Raw genomic sequence first — 19,079 nt, 5'->3', positions numbered from 1 at the left:
ATTACATTCTTGGCAGGACTAGATTTCCTGTCTCTGGAACTTCTCTGGAGTTTTTTCCCCCTCCTTTGATGGTACTTTGCTTGTGTGGAGTGACCATTCAAAGTTATAATGGCACTGAAAAAAGTGACATGACCATTTTTCACACTTACGATTGTTGCAGCATTCCCACAGTCACGAGAGGCCAGGCGAGGAGATGTGTGCCTCAATGTGAGTGATATTGAGTTCGCCACACCCAGCCAATAACATGACCACCAAGCTATGCCCACCAACTAAGCCACGCCCACAGAACCAGTTGTTAAAAAAAATGAATCCCACCCCTGACCACATCCAAATATAAAGTTTCTCTTTAGTAATTTTTTTCAGCATGAGGGAATTATAGGAAGACAGCTGTTAATTATGCCATAACATCCACTGGAAAATGGGGTTAAATTTCATGAAGTTTTGAGAAAATTTCTTTACTGTTTCAGGTGTGGACCATTTTTTCTCAACCAAAATGTGTTAAGCCTGCTCTGAAGACTTACTGCAGTTTTTTGGTAATAGCCAGAAATGTGTATATTAATTTTCAGCAGTGAATGATGGAATTTTATGGCCATGATCCTGCCTAAAAAGTTGGCTGGATCTTTTTAACAGTCAGATCATTGTCAGTTCTGATTGTTGCTGAATAATTGCTGTGGTGAAATAGGTAAGCGAGAGACACTGGTGGAAAATGAGAACTGGGGTAGCACTAGGAGGCATTGTCAGGCAATGAAAGAAGGCAAGAAAATATTTAAGCAACCAAATCAGAAAGTTCATGTTCGGGAGTTGGGAAGTGACTGAAAGATAAACTATTTTTATAGCACTTCTAGCACAATTTAAATTCATGCAACATCTACAGGAAATGCAATCCTCATGTAATAGTAGTGCTTCTGTAGCTTTGGGAAGTAAGAACACCTATTCCTGGCCTTCAAACATTTAACTTCAAACTGCAACAGGGCTAGAAATATTTGAATTTATTTACAGGAAGCCAAAGGCTCTACTCCTTCTTCTAAGACTTTCTAAGAACATTTGAATCACTTGTTAAGCCACTTACCCATGACTGTTTTGACAGGGATTATTTTTTTACTACGGGATATTAAGTGAAATATGGTTGCTACATTTTCCATTAACAAGCCTGTGAATCCTGTAATTTAGAGTAGATATTCCATCCAATATCACACAATTAAGGTTTAACTCACTCATTTGAACCAGAATAGTTTAAGCATCAATCAGATAAAGAAATGTGAAGGAAATTAATTTCATTTTCCAGTTGTCATAATGTGTTCTACTTCATTTTCCAAAATATTTGTTTTACACTGTATCATACATGGTGCACAAATGAAGAGATAGGAAAATAATGCTCTCATTATTTTCAAGGCAAGTAAGTATTTTCTCCTGTTTCTGGGAAGGAAATTAAGAGCACTGGGAGTATTTGTTTTTGTATTAAAGGACTTGATAGAAGACTGAAAAAGTTTGTCTTTAAGCTACCTTTCTTTGTGGTCTACTTTTCTCTGTAATATAAACCCAAGATGGGAGGATGCATGTTATCTTTGATCATGTACTGTGCTTGTTATGTTTTAATAAAGTTTGGGTTACAATTTGTCTTATTCACATTTCTCTTCTTAAATGGGTAACATTTTGCCTAGGTGGTTGCCCTCTTTGGATCCCTTGTTGGATCCCCCAAAAGCTGACCTTAAAAATCCATCACAAATTAGAGCAGCTTCATCATTGGAATGAGCAAAGCCTAACAATGTAGCTGCATTTGTTTTTGTTACAACAAACTCAACAAAGACTTCCAGTTTCTGTCTCCAGGCATATTAAAGACAAATTTAGCAATGTCTGTTTTTACAACCAGGATCCAAATCACCAGGCCTCTTTTTCCTTTCTGAAACCACATTTTTTATTTTTTTAAAAAAGGACGTTCTTTTTGCCAGGTTCCAGAATTTTTTGACAATGTCCAACAAAAACTGCCCAATTGGAAGAGTGGGTTTACAAGAGGGCATTAACAATCATTGTATTCACTTCCCAACCATAGATTTACTTAATAAACACCACAAACTTCATAACCAGAGGTGGTATTAAGCAAATTCTGACCAGTTCTGAGAACTGGTAGCGGAAATTTTGAGTAGTTCAGAGAACTGTCAAATACCACCTGACTGGAGATTTTACAGTATCCTTCCCCTGCCATGCCCACCAAGCCACGCCCACAGAACTGGTAGTAAAAAATTTTTGAATCCCGCCACTGATCATAACATCAGGTCTGATCATGTGGGTCCTTAACTTATGAGCATAACTTACAACTAGAAATCCAGTTTCAACTGTGGTGGTAAATTAAGGACAGTGATAAGCATACCTCAATAGGACCACTCCATGCTATTTCACAAGTTGCATTAGTTGCTGGTACAGATACAAATCAAGGTGCTGATCATCACATATAAAGTTCTACATGACATAGGGTCAAGTCATTTAAAGGACTGTCTAGTTCCCATTGTTTCCACCCATCTGGAAAAAAAATGGCAGAGTTTATACCTTTTACATTTCTCAATTAAACAAAATCATCTATTGAACCCATCTATTTGTCATGACATCTATCCTCTAGAACAGTGGCCCCAAATCTTTTTTGTGCCGCAGCCCGGTACCGGCATCACAAAATCATCCGCGGCCCGGTACCGGCATCAGCACGCATGGCAAGGCGAACCGAGCAACTGGCCAGCCAGCCGTCCCCCGCTTGTCCCCGCCACCTTCAACTCCTCCTTTGTACCTGTGTCGATGGGCTTCGCGATGGCTTTGGGACGGTCGCTCGGCTCGGCTTGCTATGCGTGCTGAAAGAATCCCCGCGCCTTAGTTTTGTTCGAAGCCGCCCCCCCCTCGATGAAACTAAGGCGCGAGGATTCTTTCAGCACCCAAACGCCGCTTTCTACCCGGAAAAGCTCACCGGAAGCACTTTTTCATCAAAACAAGATGGTGACGCCCAGCAAACCGGCAGCCCGGTAGAAATTGTTCCACGGACCGATACTGGTCCGGGGACCGGTGGTTGGGGACCCCTGCTCTAGAACATTGGTGGCAAACCTTTTTAGGCTCCTGTGCCAAAAATTGCACGTGCACCAGCATGCACGCACTCGCATGCCAGCACCCAGAATGCAATGTGTGCCCCCTCCCCACGCCCCCTGCACATACACACACAATCCCCCACCTCATCCCCTTACCTGCACTGTGCCTCACAGCTGATTTTTTAGCTGATTTGAAGCCTTTTTTGGCCTCCCAGAGGCTTGGAAAAAGTCTCTGCAAGGCTGTTCAGGATAAATTATAGGCCCGTTTTATCACTTCCGGTATTACAGGAAGTGACAAAACAAGCCTATCATCCTGAAAAGCCTTGCAGAGGCTTTTTCTAAGCCTCTGGGAGGCTGAAAAAGGTCTCAAACCAACAAAAAAAATCAATTGTGAAGTGTGTGTTATATATTTGCATGTTGTGTCCCTGACTAGCTAAGTCTTCAACCTGGTCCGCATTTTGAGCGGGACCATCTTACTGTTCCCATTGGTTGGTGCCGCTTTGACAGCAGACTATATAAGGCTGTCAAACGGCATCAGCTGGGAGTTGGGGCTCCGGCTCCAGCCAGCCGGCTGCCAGCCCAGCTGGGCAGCCACGTTAATCTGTTACTGCTTCAAATAAAGAAACGTTATTCTTCAGCTCCTGTGTCTGCCTGGTGTGTCTGTCCAACCAAATACAACACTGGCGACGAGGATGGGATGTCAGAAGAGACACCCAGGCAAGAAGCTAAGTCACTGAAGAAAGAGCTGAAGCCACAGAATGTCTGGAGCCGCAGACAGTCTCTGCGCGCGCCAAATTTAAAGAGCCTCCTGAGCTGAGGAAAAGAAGTCTCCCTGAGCTGAGGAGAAAAGTCTCTCTGAGCTGAGGAAAGTCTCTCTGAGCTGAGGAAAAGTCTCTCTGAGCTGAGGAAAAGTCTCTCTGAGCTGAGGAAAGGGAAGTCTCCCTGAGCTGAGGAGAAAGTCTCCCTGAGCTGAGGAGAAAGTTACTGCCTGACAGGCACTCTAGCCTCCGTGCGAAAGGCACCCCTGTTAGCGCTACCAAAAGCGCAGAAGTCTGAAAAGCCTCCCAGTCGAGGAACAGACGTCGCCTCAAGGCCCGTGAAGGCTGGCGAAACCCCGTTGGCGCTACCAAAAGCGCAGAAGTCTGAAAAGCCTCCCCAGTCGAGGAACAGACGTCGCCTCAAGGCCCGTGAAGGCTGGCGAAAAACCCCACCCGTGGGCGCTACAAGAGCGCAAAAGCCTACAGCCTCTAGCAGAGGTCCAGATTTCGCCTCAAGGCCGTGAAGGCCGGCGAGACTACACTTCCACCCCCCACCGATCCGGCCGCTGTTACCGTCGCTGCCGCCGCCGCGCGACTCCCGACAGCCGCTCCCGCCAAGGACGCCGGCGCCTCCGCTGCAGCCGCTCCGCCAAGGACGCCGAGCGCCTCCGCTGCAGCCGCTCCCGCCGAGGACGCCGCTGCGGCCTCCGCTCTTCAGCCGCCGCGCGCCATCCGCTCTTCAGCCGCCGCCGCGTTCTCCGCTCTTCAGCCGCCGCTGCTCTCCTCGCTGCCGCCCCGCCGCCTCCCGCTACCGCCGCCCGCGCCCTCCGCTCTTCCCGCCGCCGCGCCATCCGCTCTTCAGCCGCCGCTGCGGCCTCCGCTACCGCCCGCGCGCCATCCGCTCTTCAGCCGCCGCTCTGCGGCTCCGCTACCGCCGCCGCGGCCTCCGCTCTTCGCCCGCCCGCGCGCCTCCGCTGCCGCCGCTGCTGCCTCCGCTGCCGCCGCCGCGGCCTCCGCTCTTCAGCCGCGCCGCGCTCATCCGCTCTTCAGCCGCGGCGCCGCGTTGCCTCCGCTCTTCAGCCGCTGCGTGCCCTCCGCTGCCGCCGCCGCGGCTCATCCGCTCTTCAGCCGCCGCTGCGGCCTCCGCTGCCGCCGCCCGCGCCTCCGCTCTTCACGCCGCCGCCGCCCTCCGCTACCGCCGCCGCGCCTCCGCTCTTCGCGCGCCGCCGCGCCTTCGCTCTCTTCGCGCCGCCGCGCGTATCCGCCATCTTCAGCCAGCCGCCGCGGCTCCGCTACCGCCGCCCGCAGCCTCCGCTACCGCCGCCGCGGCCTCCGCTCTTCCGCCGCCGCGCGCGTCATCCGCTCTTCAGCCGCTGCGTGCTCTCCGCTCTTCAGCCGCCGCCCGCGCTCCGCTGCCGCCCGCCCCCTCCGCTCTTCCGCCGCCGCCGCGCGCCTCCGCTCTTCCGCCGCCGCGCGCTCCGCTCTTCGCCGCCGCCGCGTGCCTCCGCTCTTCCGCCGCCGCCCGCGCTCCGTTCTGCCGCCGCCGCCCACGCTACCGCCGCCGCCGCGGCTGCCTCCACTCTTCAGCCGCCGCCGCGCCTCCGTTCTGCCGCCGCCGCGTTCTCACGCTGCCGCCGCCCGCGCCTCCGTTTCTTCTGCCGCCGCCGTCGCGGGCCTCCACAGCCGTCGCCTCGCTCCGCTGCCGCCGCGCCCTCTCCTGCCGCCGCCCACCTCCGATCCTGCGCCGCCGCCGCGCGCAGCATCCGCAGCCGTCGTCTCTCTCCGCAGCCGCCGCGCGATGCCTCCGCTGCAGTCGCCTCCCGTCCCGGCCATCGCCGCCGCTGCCGCCTCCGCCGTGGCCGCCGACAGCCCGAGCGCCTCCTCGACTTCCACCGCTGCGAGCGATGGGCCTACTGCGGGTGCAGCTCTTCGTGGGCCTGCTGCGTTCAGCTCCAGGCCTTTCTCCATTTCAGGCTTTTCACCATTATGGACATGGGTACAGCCATTGGCTCTGCAGAGATGCAGATAATAAAAATTCTCTCTGCCCCCCCTTTCCAATGGCTCTGGGGGATGGATCCGGTATTTAGGGGAGGGGGTGTCAGGCGTTGAACAAGGAAGTTCCATGCACCCACCTCCAGGGTCTCTCCCACCTTGGCTTGTCTCCCTTGTCATTAGCACTACACCCCCAGGGGGCGAAAGCTAGGTAGGTGGGAGGTTGGATGTTCTTGTCCCAAGGGGGCCAGGAGAGCACAACGAGCCTCCAGCCTTAGGGTTCAGGCACCTCTGCCCTACCCCATGCAGGCAGTCACCAGACAGGTTTATTCACCATCTTATCTGGTTCCCTTCTCAGGCTCCTGCCTTGTGACAGGTGGGGTGCCAATTTTTGTGCAAGCCACAGCTAGACCTGCCATCTCTGCAGCGTTGGTTCCAAGGCAGGCAGCTGTCAGTATTTGACCCACAACCCTTGGGATGTGGGGCCTTACTCCGCCACAGGCGGGAGGTCACCTGGGCAGGGTTGCTTGCCACGTTTGTCAGGGTCTCCTTCCCAGGCCAGGTGCTCTTCCTGGCCACTAGTTCAATTTCTTCACTAGTTCAATTTCCTGGTTATACCATTGTATTCCCAAAAGGCTGGGCAGCGCATGTCCTTAGCTAGGGAAAGGGGTGTTGTGTCCCTGACTAGCTAAGTCTTCAACCTGGTCCGCATTTTGAGCGGGACCATCTTACTGTTCCCATTGGTTGGTGCCGTTTGACAGCAGACTATATAAGAGCTGTCAAACGGCATCAGCTGGGGAGTTGGGGCTCCGGCTCCAGCCAGCCGGCTGCCAGCCCAGCTGGGCAGCCACGTTAATCTGTTACTGCTTCAAATAAAGAAACGTTATTCTTCAGCTCCTGTGTCTGCCTGGTGTGTCTGTCCAACCAAATACAACACTTTACCTATGATAGGTTGGTCTGTGGTGGCGGAAGATTTGAAGAGCCATCATTGGCCACGAGCCGCAAGCAGCCAGCTATAAAAAAGGCTGCCGCGGTTTCTCCGCATGCGATTACTAGAAAGAAAATAAAAAGGAAAAAGTCAACTGGGTCTCGAGTCTCTTTTCCCACAACGCAACACTGGCGACGAGGATGGGATAGTGAGACAAAGGAGCCCAGTTGTGCACGTGGCAACGAGAACCGAGCGAGACGAAATGGCCGGGAACAACTCGCCACCCGCACCATTCAACCCAACAACCAAAAACTGGGAATCCTACATCGACCGATTCCTCATGTTTCTAGAAGGGAGCAATCTCCAAGGAGTATCTGAAAATAGAAAGAGAGCCGTCTTCCTCACCCACTGCGGTTCCACAGTATTCAAAATGGCAAAGGCATTGGCAGCACCCAACGATGTAAAGACGATGGTGTGGACGGACCTAGAGAAATTACTGCGAGCCCACTATGCACCAACCGTTTCATGCCTCATCAAAAAACACGAATATTATCGGCGCGACCAAAAGGAAGATGAGAGCATCGGAGATTTTGTTGCAGCACTAAGAGACATTGGCGGAGCATGCGAATTTCTAAACAGGGATGAGGCCATGAGGGACCGCGTGGTCCTCGGATTAAAGGATCGACTACTACCAAGACCTAAGATAACATTGAAGGAGGCAATCGAAGAAGCCACTGCAGCGGAAGCCACACAGAAATCGGCAGCCACCATGTGACAAATGAATAAATTACCAAAAGAAACCCAAGAAGACACTAATCAAACATGCAATAAGACACCAGATGAAACAAAAAAAACCCAATCACCACAACACAACACGAGGACATTGAATCCCTATCAGAAGATGAAGAGGGAGAAGAAGATGTAAATCTACTCCGGTTGGAAAAAGGTAGACGGGAGTGGAATGAAAGAAAGTCAGAATTCCGTTGTGCTGGGTGCAGAGGAAACCATCCACATTCTGAATGCCATTTCTTCTATGCTGTTTGCAGGTATTGTGAACGGCGGGCACACATAGCGAGGGCATGCTGAACTAGAAATAACTATGGCCCTAAACAAAGATGGAATATTCCCCCCCCCAGAGGGAGGGAAAAGCAAATAGGGAGCCGTTGGAGTCAAGAAAACAGAAACAAGCGATGGAAAGAAGCAAACAGAAAAGAGGAAACACATCAAATAATAACCATTCGGCACTCAAATTCAATCAATGCAAAAAAGGTACATGTACAAGTCACCATAGAAGGCCAGCCATGCGAGATGGAGGTGGACTCAGGCTCGTATTTATCAATGGTATCGTGAAATACCTTAAAAAGACTAATACCTGATATAAACAAGGAAGAGCTCGAAATACAAAAACTCACACTAAAGGACTACCAGGGAAACAGAATTCCTGTAGTAGGTACCGGACATTTCAAAGTTGAATTAAAAAACAACAACACTAAAGTCCTTCCATTAACAATAGTCGACCGGGATCGACCCAGCCTACTGGGACTCGAATGGTTTGCACCATTAGGAATCAGAGTAACCGGAATAAACAGCATTACTGAGACAGACTGGGAAGAGAACCTGATGAAAGAATTCCAGGACGTCTTCAACGGAGAACTGGGCAAGTACCAAGGGTCCCCTATCTCATTTAATTTAAATTCAAATATAGCTCTTATAAGACTAAAGGAGAGGTAAGTTCCTTTCACGTTAAAACCAAAAATTGATGAACAATTAGATAAACTTATCGCACAGGGGGTATGGACCACGCAAGGTGGGAAACCCCAATTGTTACCCCTATTAAACCAGATGGGTCCGTACGTATCTGCGGGGACTACAAAGCAACCCTTAACCACGTGCTACAGCAAAGCGCATTCCCAGTTCTGGTGGTACCACACCTATTACATTCTTTAGGGGGAGATAAAATCTTTGCGAAATTGGACCTTGCGCAAGCCTACCAACAATTGCCAGTTGACCCAGAAACAGCGGAAGCACAAACAATTATGACACACAGGGGGGGATTCAAATGCAACAGACTGCAATTTGGAGTTAGCGTGGCCCCAGGGGTATTCCAGAGTTTAATGGAATGCCTATTTCAAGTAATAAAGGGGGTGGTACCATACTTTGACGATGTATTAGTGTCAGCCAAGGACAAAGAACAACTGAAAGACCGCCTAAGAGAGGTCTTAAAATTTTTTAAAGAGGCGGGACTTGAAATAAAAAAAGAGAAGTGCCAATTAGCCACCAACAAAGTCGAATTCCTGGGATACCTCATAGACAAAGAAGGGATCCATCCCACTGAAAACAAAATCAGAGCAATAAAGGAAGCTCCCAGACCCAAAAATAAAACAGACTTGCAAGCCTTCTTAGGACTTATTAATTTTTACAATGTATTCTTACCACAGAAAGCAACGATTGCGGAACCATTACACAGGTTGCTTGATAAGAAAGCTACCTGGACCTGGGGGCGACGAGAAGAAACAGCATTCCAGGAAATAAAAAACTTCCTTACATCAGACTGTGTGCTAATACAATACAGCGAGACCCTTCCAATAACATTAACATGTGATGCATCACCATTCGGCATAGGTGCCATACTCAGCCACGTATTACCCGATGGAAGAGAAGCACCTATCGCATTCTATTCAAAAACTCTATCTAAACCAGAGCGGAATTACAGCCAATTAGATAGGGAGGCATTGGCCGCAATAGCAGGAATAAAACGTTTCCACGAATATATCTATGGCAGACCTTTTTCACTTGTCACAGACCATAAACCTCTCCTAGAAATCCTCACAGGAAACAAAGCTACACCTAACACACTGTCACCGCGGATGACGAGGTGGTCTGAATTCTAGCTGCCTATAACTACAACTTGATCTACTGACCAGGAAAGAACATAACACACGCCGTTCCCCCCTACCTGATTTAGACGATGATCCTGCACCAACCACATCAACCCTTCAAATCGAGACGTTGGCAAACCTACCCATAACAGCAACAGACATTGCTATGGAAACCACGAGAGACAGAAACCTTGCACAGATTTTAAATTGGGTAGGTAAAGGGTGGCCAGAGACTGCAAGTGATGAGACTGTTAAACCATTTCAGAATAGACAAACAGAACTATCAATCTTAAAGGGATGTATACTATGGGGGGATAGGGTGGTCATACCGAACATATTAAGGAAACGAATACTTGAATTATTGCATGAGGGTCACCCGGGTATTGTCAGAATGAAGTCCCTGGCTAGGAGTTATGTATGGTGGCCAGGGATGGATAAAGACATAGGAGAATGGGTAGCAACTTGCAAACGATGCCAGGAATCTAGACCTACACCCTCTTCTGCACCTATACACGAATGGGAAACACCTAGGGGACCATGGTCTAGAATACACATTGAATTTGCAGGACCAACTAAAGGAAACACATTCTTAATAGTGGTAGACGCTTACTCAAATTGGCTCAAATTGCACTCAACCACAACAGAAGCTGTTATTAGACAACTAAGGAAACTTTTTACGACACATGGATTGCCGGATTTAGTTGTATCCAACAACGGACCACAATTCACGGCAATAACATTCGAAAGGTTCCTGGCAGAACAAGGAATAAGGCATGCACTAACAGCGCCGGGACGTCTGGCTACGAACGGATGGGCAGAACACATGGTCCGTTACATTAAGGAAGGACTACACAAATTGGGACCAGGGGATATACAGGAAAAAATAGACAAACTACTAAGTATACAACACATTACACCAAACACCACAACAAATAAAAGCCCATTAATGGGAAGGAAACTAAGATCAAATCTAGACAGGCTACACCCCACATATAGCACAGAAAAGCCAGCAGACTCCTCCAGTAAGTGCCGCACATTCAAAACAGGGGACCTAGTCTATGCAAAAAACCTCACGGGGGAACCATTGTGGATACCGGCAATAATAACCCAAATAACAGGACCCCGGTCATACAGGGTAGACACAGAGGACGGAAAGAGCTGGAGGAGACACATAGACCAAATCAGATCGAGGACCACACTGAGAAACACTAACAATCAGGATGAGGAGGGGGGAGAACCTACACAAATAAAGGAATTGCCGCAAACATTAAACAAAAATAGCCAAACCAGAGAGCGGGGAGACCCCTCAAACACAAACAAAAGGGGAGGGGGAGACCCTCCACAAGTAAAAGAAGTGACAAAACAAACCCTAACAATGGCACAACAACCAATACTAACATTAGTCCCAATCGGAAATTGCAAACACATACCTGAAACTATAGAAGAAGAAAACAACTTGGGGACACTGGAGCAGACTTCAAAGAACCATCAGGAAGCCACTCCTGGTGGGAGTGGCCGAGCCGACTCAACCAGCCAGGAAAGGCCTGTCGGGAGCGGCATGGCTGACTCTACCTTCCAGGAGGCTCCATGGAAAAGAATGGGAAAAACAGCAACCCCGTCCAAACAGTCCAGAGGCGAACTCATGACTGAATTGCGCAGGTCCAGTCGGAACCATAAGAGCCCCACCTAATTATGTGACTACGTAAGATAGTTGAAGCCCGGATTGGTTAGACTGGACCACATGGGGAGGGGTGTTATATATTTGCATACTTACCTATGATAGGTTGGTCCGTGGTGGTGGGAGATTTGAAGAGCCGTCATTGGCCGCGTGCTGCGAGCAGCCGGCTATAAAAAAGGCTACTGCGGTTTCTCCGCATGCGATTACTAGAAAGAAAATAAAAAGGAAAAAGTCAACTGGGTCTCGAGTCTCTTTTCCCACAACGCAACAGTGCGTGCATGCACAGTGAGGTAAGTTTGCCTGCAGCTCGTGTGCCAGCACAAATGGCTCTACATGCCACTTGTGGCATGTGTGCCATAAGTTCACCATCATGGCTCTAGAATGTAGTTGCCACCCTGATGGCATTCCAGAAGACCTTGAAAACATGGCTGTATTCCTAAGTCTTGGGGAAGGGGTGGCTATGGTCCCCAGGTTAAATGCATTTCTGGTATATAGAATGCATTGTGCAATTGTATTTTGTAATCTGTTATTTTATTTTACATTGTGAGCTGCCCAAAGTCCCTTTGAAGTCCAGTGATACCTAAATAATGAAATAAATCATGTTTGTTTAAACATGGAAAGCAGAAAACATTTTCCTACTCTTCCTTGAGTAGCCTTCAAATGTTTCAGAATTACAATACACACACAAGAAAACCCTCATTCAGCAAGAACATTAGTTAAGAATATTTGTTTAGTTCAGCAACAGAGAGTCATAGAATCCCCCCAATGTAGAGTTGTAATTGCAGGAATGTTCCAATCTCGGATGGCAAACCTCAGATAAAGAATGTTTCCAAGCAAATACAACTCAGGTAAACAAAGTCACTAATCTAAAGGAGGATTAGAGAGAGGAAGTAAACATATGTTAGACTTTAACTAGAGATAATTAATTGTATGGATTACTGTGCTAAACAGTAACCAAAGTTAAGCAGTAACCAAAGTTAACCAGTGATGGAGGATAACTAAAAATGTGTATAAATGCAAGACTAGACTCCAATAAAGATCATCATGATTCAGTTGTTCATGATCAAACAACTCGACTGCCTCGTCATTACAACAAGTGGCGCATGAACAGGGACCCTCTTACTTCGTCCGGCAAGGATTTGGTGCACCTTCAACCCTTTGTGGTTTCTTCAACCTTTTGCTTTCTGTAAGTATGGGGTCTTCGCTTTCTGAGGAACAAAGAAAGCATGTAGATGAATTAGGCTATTTGTTGAAGAAAAATAATACCGAGGTACCACAGAGAAATCTCTTAAGGCTGGTCCAGGAGATTGCAGCTCAGTGCCTATGATACCCAGAAAAGGGGTCTTTAAAATTAACTGATTGGGAACGTATTGGGAAAACATTGCATACTGAACCTCGAGCAAAAATAGAAGTTTTGCATGTGTGGCATTTATGTAGGCATGCAATTGAAAAATTTGGTCACAATGATCTTTCTCTTTTAACACCTCCACCTTCACGTTATACTAATGCTGTCATTTGTCCCCCTTCTTCACCTAAATATGTCTTCAATTCCCTCAGCTCCTGCAGATACAGGGCAAAAGCCTCCTGACTCTATTGTTCAGTCTTCTTTTCAGAAAATGGTAGAGACTTGTAAAAGGGATGCCTCTGTCTCAGAAACAGAACTTGCAGAATTACTGTCTGTTTGTCCAGTACAATATCGTCCTGGTCAGGGGCCACAGCTTGGACTGCAAGTAGCAGAATGGGAGGGTCTGCCTTATCAGATCTTAAGAGAGTTAAAAAAGGCAGTTACAGACTATGGGATTAGTGGTAATTTTACAAATGGACTTGTAGAAGGAATAAAAAATTATACAATGATCCCTGAAGATTGGAAGCAAATATTTCACATGATTTTAACATCCATGCAATATGTGGTTTGGGAGAGTGAATATATGAGACATGCTCAAGCTGCTGCTTTAGGAGGGGGAGGAGCATATACAGTTGAGCAGCTATTTGGTTCTGGACCATTTGGTACAATTCCTACTCAAGTTGTTCTTCCTCCAGCTACGTTAACTATTGTTTCTGAATGTGCCTTTTGTGCTTTTCTTAAGGTACCCCAAGCTGGAGAACCTAGAGCAAATTTTTCAAACATTCGGCAGAATGCCAATGACCCTTATGCTGACTTTGTTGAGTGTCTGTCCAAAGCAATTAGAGAAGCAGTTTGATCATCAGGAAGCTGCTGGTGAACTTCGCCAGTTAGCTATTGAAAATGCTAATGCAGATTGTAAAAGATCTTTACAGCCGTTAAAGGCTACTGCTCATTACACTCTGGCAGATATGCTGCGAGTCTGCCAGGATATTGGATCACAAACTTATAAAATGCATATGTTAGCAGCTGCTATTCAGAAAAGACAGCGACCAATTGGTAACTGTTTTAAGTGTAAGAAGCCTGGCCACTTCAGAAGGACTGTTGTTCTACACCTTCTATGCTTCAGAATCGTCCTTCTAAGAAGTGCCCTATTTGTAAAAAGGGATTTCATTGGGCCAATAAATGTCGGTTTCGGTCGGGAAACTTGCCAATGGGTGTGACACCCACCCAGAATCCAAAGCGTGCCTTTCCCATCACTCTGACTCCTCCAGCAGTCTCTCTCACTCCTCCCCAGCCACAGCCGGTAGCGCTGGGATCGATTTAATCACTCAAGAGGAAATTGAGTTTAAATTTCCCATGGAAGTTAAAATAGTTCCATCTCAATTTAAAGGTCCTCTTCCTTCGGGATTAGTTGGCTTAATTTTGCCTCGTTCTTCTGCACACAAAAAGGGCTGTTTTGTTGTGCCTGGGGTAATAGATTCAGATTACACTGGTATCCTCATGATTCAGATTTGGGTGAATCTTCCTCAAGTTCTTCCTTGTAATTCTTCTGTTGCTCAATTGCTTCTTCTTCCACATGAAATTCCATCTCCTGGTATAGGTAATCGTGGGGATGCAGGATTTGGATCAACTTCTTTATTGGTAGGCTTACTTCATCAGCTGAACTGCTCTCGTCCTTTGTTAACGCTCTTCCTTAATAAACAACCATTTCAAGGGTTATTGGATACTGGAGCCGATGTTACTGTCATCTCCTCTTTACAGTGGCCAGTAGTGGCCAAAAACGACCGTTTCTTCATTGTGGGGAATAGGAGGTTCTACAGCTGCTTGGCAGAGTGTTCAGGAAATTAATGTTACAACATCTGCTGGCAAGTCCTTTTTCCTACAACCATACATTCTAGATATTCATACTAATATTTGGGGCCGTGATATTCTTTCTCTTCTGAATGCCCATTTGATTCTTGATGATGGCTCTTCCTCTTAAATGGCTCTGTTCTATGCCGGTTTGGGTGGAACAATGGCCATTATCAAGGGAAAAACTCGCTGCTTTACAACAATCGGTTCAAGAACAATTGGCTGCTGGTCATATAGAATCTTCTACTAGTCCTTGGAATACTCCTGTTTTTGTTATAAAAAAGAAAAATGGGAAACATAGAATGTTGCACAATTCCTCCATTCCAATTCTTCCTGAATTACAAGTACAGAAATCATATACATTAGTACAACGGCAAAAATTACTTTGCATTATTAATTGGGCACGCCCATTCTTCTACACTAAAACTGGTGATATGTTGCCCTTATTTCAGTCTTTGAAGGGAGCACAATCGCCAGGAGATCTAGTTGTATTAACTGATCCTCAAAGAACATGCCTTCAAGAAATATTGAATAAGTTTAAGCATCGATATGTGGACAGGATAACATCCTTAACAATAGGACTTTGCTTAGCTATTCTTCCCACTACACCCTTACCCACAGGATGTCTTTATTCTAATGCGTCCCCGCAAGCAGTCAACATTCATGAATGGATTAATTTGTCAGCTACTCTGCCTAGAAACATTTATCCTTATCAATCAGCATTAGAGGATTTGATTATTAAAGGTCGTAAACGAGCCTTACATCTTACAGGACAGGATCTCATTAGCATAGCTTTCACTCGTACAAAAGTTGAACATGAGCATTTGATGATGATTTCAGAATCATATCAGATAGCCTTTTCTCAATATGTGGGAAACTTGTTGTATTCTTTACCCAAGGATCCTAGAATAGTGGTTACTACTACTTTAAATCCGGCCTTTTCTTCCATTTTTGTGCGAAATCCTATTTCTAAAGCTCTTACAGTCTTTACTGATGGATCACCTACAAGGGGTGTGGTTGTCTGGCAGATTCAACAACAATGGTATTCTAAATTTACTGCCACGCAGACTTCAGCTCAACGTGCTGAGCTGGCTGCTGTGATTTTGGCTTTACGATTGTTCAATGACCAACCTATTAACTTGATCGTTGATACTCAATATGTGTATTTAGCTATGCAATCTCTTCCCTTTTCTTATTGTGCTCTCTCTTTGGATAAGAATTTGTTATCCTTGTTTTTATCTTTAAAGAATAGTTTAGAAACTCGCTTGTATTCTTTGTATGTAGAAAACATTCGAAGTCATACTCCCTTTACTAATGCCTTGACTGAAGGAAATCAGAAGGCAGATGAATCCTTAAAGGATGTTGCGTCTTTGTTTGCTGATCCTGTTGCTAGTCATTCTTATTTTCATCAAAATGCCAAATCGCTTGCAAAGCAATTTAAAATTTCATTATCTCAAGCCTGGGATATTGTCCGTGCTTGTCCAGCTTGTCAGCAACTGGCAGTTCCCTTTCCAGTAGGTGTCAACCCACGAGGAACCCAAGCTAATCAAACTTGGCAAATGGATGTAACTCAATTTTCAACCTTTAAGCCATACTGTTATCTTCATACGTCTATTGACACTCATTCACACTTCCTTTGGGTTACTGCTTCAAAACATGAACGTACTTCAGATGTTATTTCTCATTGCCTATCCTCTTTTGCTGTAATGGGTCGGCCTTCTCAGTTTAAAACTGACAATTGCCCCACTTATATTAGTAAGGAACTTCAAACCTTTTGTCAGAAATGGAATATTACTTTAGTGCATGGAATTCCTTACAACTCTCAGGGTCAAGCTATAGTTGAGCGAGATCATTGTACTTTTAAGGCATTGCTTCAGAAACAATTACAAACTGAGTCTGGCCCTTACCATCTGTGAAAGATTCAAAATCTCATTGCTGTAGCATTATATACTTGAAATTATTTAACCTTTTTAGATTCTCTTGCAGACTCACCTGTTAATTTGCATTTTTGAACTACTGAATCTTTAGCAAGGCCTTTGGTAAAGTATCGCCAAGCTCCAGATCCAACCTGGAAAGGGCCTACACCGCTGATCACCTGGGGTCGTGGTTACGCTGCCGTGGAAGATCCCTATACTCGACAAGCAGTGTGGGTTCCAGCGCGCTTTGTTCATCCGTATCATGGCATGGCATCAGGGCCTTCACAACCCGATTCCGGATTTCAATCTTCATCTGAAAACGGAAGTCTGTCTTCCAAGGTTGACGCGCCCGCAATCCATCACTTGGGGCCAGGTTAAATCTACTACATATCAAGCTCAACAACAACTGCAACAGGCCTCATTACCTCAGACTCCTGAAAATCTTGTTGCTGCTGTTTTTGCTATTATTACTGCTAACTCTGTTACCATTTTACTTTGTATTTTCTTGTTTATGGTTAATGGTGTTTCTGCTCAAAATGACACTTTTGTGGTTCGTCTTAACCCTAATTTGTGGGTTCGTCATGCCCAATGCATGTTTATGACCCATGGCACAAATATTACTTTATACTATGAACCCCCAATGGCATTTGGTCACATTTCCCCCCCCCCCCCCCCCCCCCCCCCCCCCCCCCCCCCCCCCCCCCCCCCCCCCCCCCCCCCCCCCCCCCCCCCCCCCCCCCCCCCCCCCCCCCCCCCCCCCCCCCCCCCCCCCCCCCCCCCCCCCCCCCCCCCCCCCCCCCCCCCCCCCCCCCCCCCCCCCCCCCCCCCCCCCCCCCCCCCCCCTTTTACCCCTAACTTGATCATGTCTTCTACATTTATTGTCTCACAACTACAATCTATTTCACACTCCTGGCTATTTTCATACACCCCTATGCAATTGAATTCTGTCCGCTGGCGTTACTTGAAAGTTAGTCAATTTACAAGGGGTCTGTGTTTCTGTTGTCTTAAACACACTTGGCTTCATAATTGGTCTGATTATGATGCTGCTCAGCACATATTTAAAAAGCTAGGGAATTATAGTTATTTTTCTGACTACTATTGGTTGTCAGGTACCTTTAATTCTTCTTTGCATGGAATTAATATAGCTCCTGATATGTATCCTGACAATTTTCCTATTTTTAATGCCTCTGATCAATCTAATACAGGATTGATATGCGCTGGTTGGCAGCTTAAGGATCCTAATATGTGGTTCTTTTTTGATAAATATGCTACTAATGTTAATCCTCAGAATTATCAATGTGCAACTATAGGTTATTTTACTCTACCTGTTCAAATAGGTACACTCCCATCAACTCGACAGTGGCGTTCCTCTCTGGGGCCTACATGTAAGGATGAAGTCATTATTGACACACAATTGTCTTCTGGTTGTAAATTTGGCCGTGCATTGGCAGGGGCCGTTACTGGAGTCCTTACTCTAGGCTCTTATCCTGGCATAATTGCTCAAGAAAACAGATGATCTATTCTTGGTCTCACCTGCAGACTTGAAAAATCCATCAATGCTACCGCTGCTATTATTCGTGATTTGCAGCATGAAATAGAAGACTTAAATCAAAATGTCTTACAGCAGTGTTTTGCCATAGACTATCTTTTAGCCCATTAGGGAGGGTTCTGTACATTAGTTGGACATCGTGGATGTGCTGTGCATTTTCATTCTTTGAATAAAACTATTGAGGATGAGCTTGCCAATGTACAATCATACATTCAAAATAATATCCATGCTCATTACTCACCTTTTGAGTGGCTAACCAATTGGCTCCCTGATTGGTCTTAGCTCAGACAGTTTTTCTTTTATGCTATAATTATTATTATTGTACTAATTGCAACCTGTTGTTTTATTCAATGTATTCCAAATTTATTCGCATTGTTTCATCCTGCTTCCCCCTCTCTTAATCCTCTACAATTGCGATACATTCATAAATCTTTGAATCCTCCATTTAAAATAAAAAACGAGGATATGTAGAGTTGTAATTGCAGGAATGTTCCAATCTCGGATGGCAAACCTCAGATAAAGAATGTTTCCAAGCAAATACAACTCAGGTAAACAATGTCACTAATCTAAAGGAGGATTAGAGAGAGGAAGTAAACATATGTTAGACTTTAACTAGAGATAATTAATTGTATGGATTACTGTGCTAAACAGTAACGAAAGTTAAGCAGTAACCAAAGTTAACCAGTGATGGAGGTATAAATGCAAGATTAGACTCCAATAAAGATCATCATGATTCAGTTGATCAAACAACTCGACTGCCTCGTCATTACAACACCCCAAACTGCATAATAAATATATTAGTAATTAGTGTTATCTATCCATGCATGCATATTTTCTGCAAAGTTGCAAAGTAAGGTGGAGAACCACCTAATTCTATCCCAGTGTTTTTTAACTACAAAAACTTTAAGATGTTACATTAGGGATGATATCCTGCCTTTGGGGAAAATTAGTACTGTTAATTATAGAATGTGACTGGAAAGATTCAAATTCAGTCCCACCAAGAATTTATTAGGTAATCCTGGACCAGTCAATTTTTCTTGGCTTCAACTAAATTATAGGGCTGTTACAGAGATGGTAAGGAAGGTATGGAGAAAAAACATACTACTCAACACTCCTTG

The 19,079-nt window shown here is 46.1% G+C and overlaps 1 long non-coding RNA gene across 1 annotated transcript in view; it reads left to right on the top strand.

Annotated features, from left to right (window-relative positions):
- Window positions 1-19,079, top strand: part of LOC148130449 (uncharacterized) — a 484,585-nt gene that overhangs the window by 259,449 nt on the left and 206,057 nt on the right. The window lies entirely within an intron of this gene.

The sequence above is a fragment of the Notechis scutatus genome, chromosome 5, assembly GCF_049901735.1.
Source record: "Notechis scutatus isolate UNSWTSFEM ecotype Mainland chromosome 5, rNotScu1.2, whole genome shotgun sequence".
NCBI lineage: Eukaryota > Metazoa > Chordata > Lepidosauria > Squamata > Elapidae > Notechis > Notechis scutatus.
The sequence above is the reverse complement of the archived record's forward strand: the minus strand, read 5'-3'. Positions and strand labels throughout refer to the sequence as shown.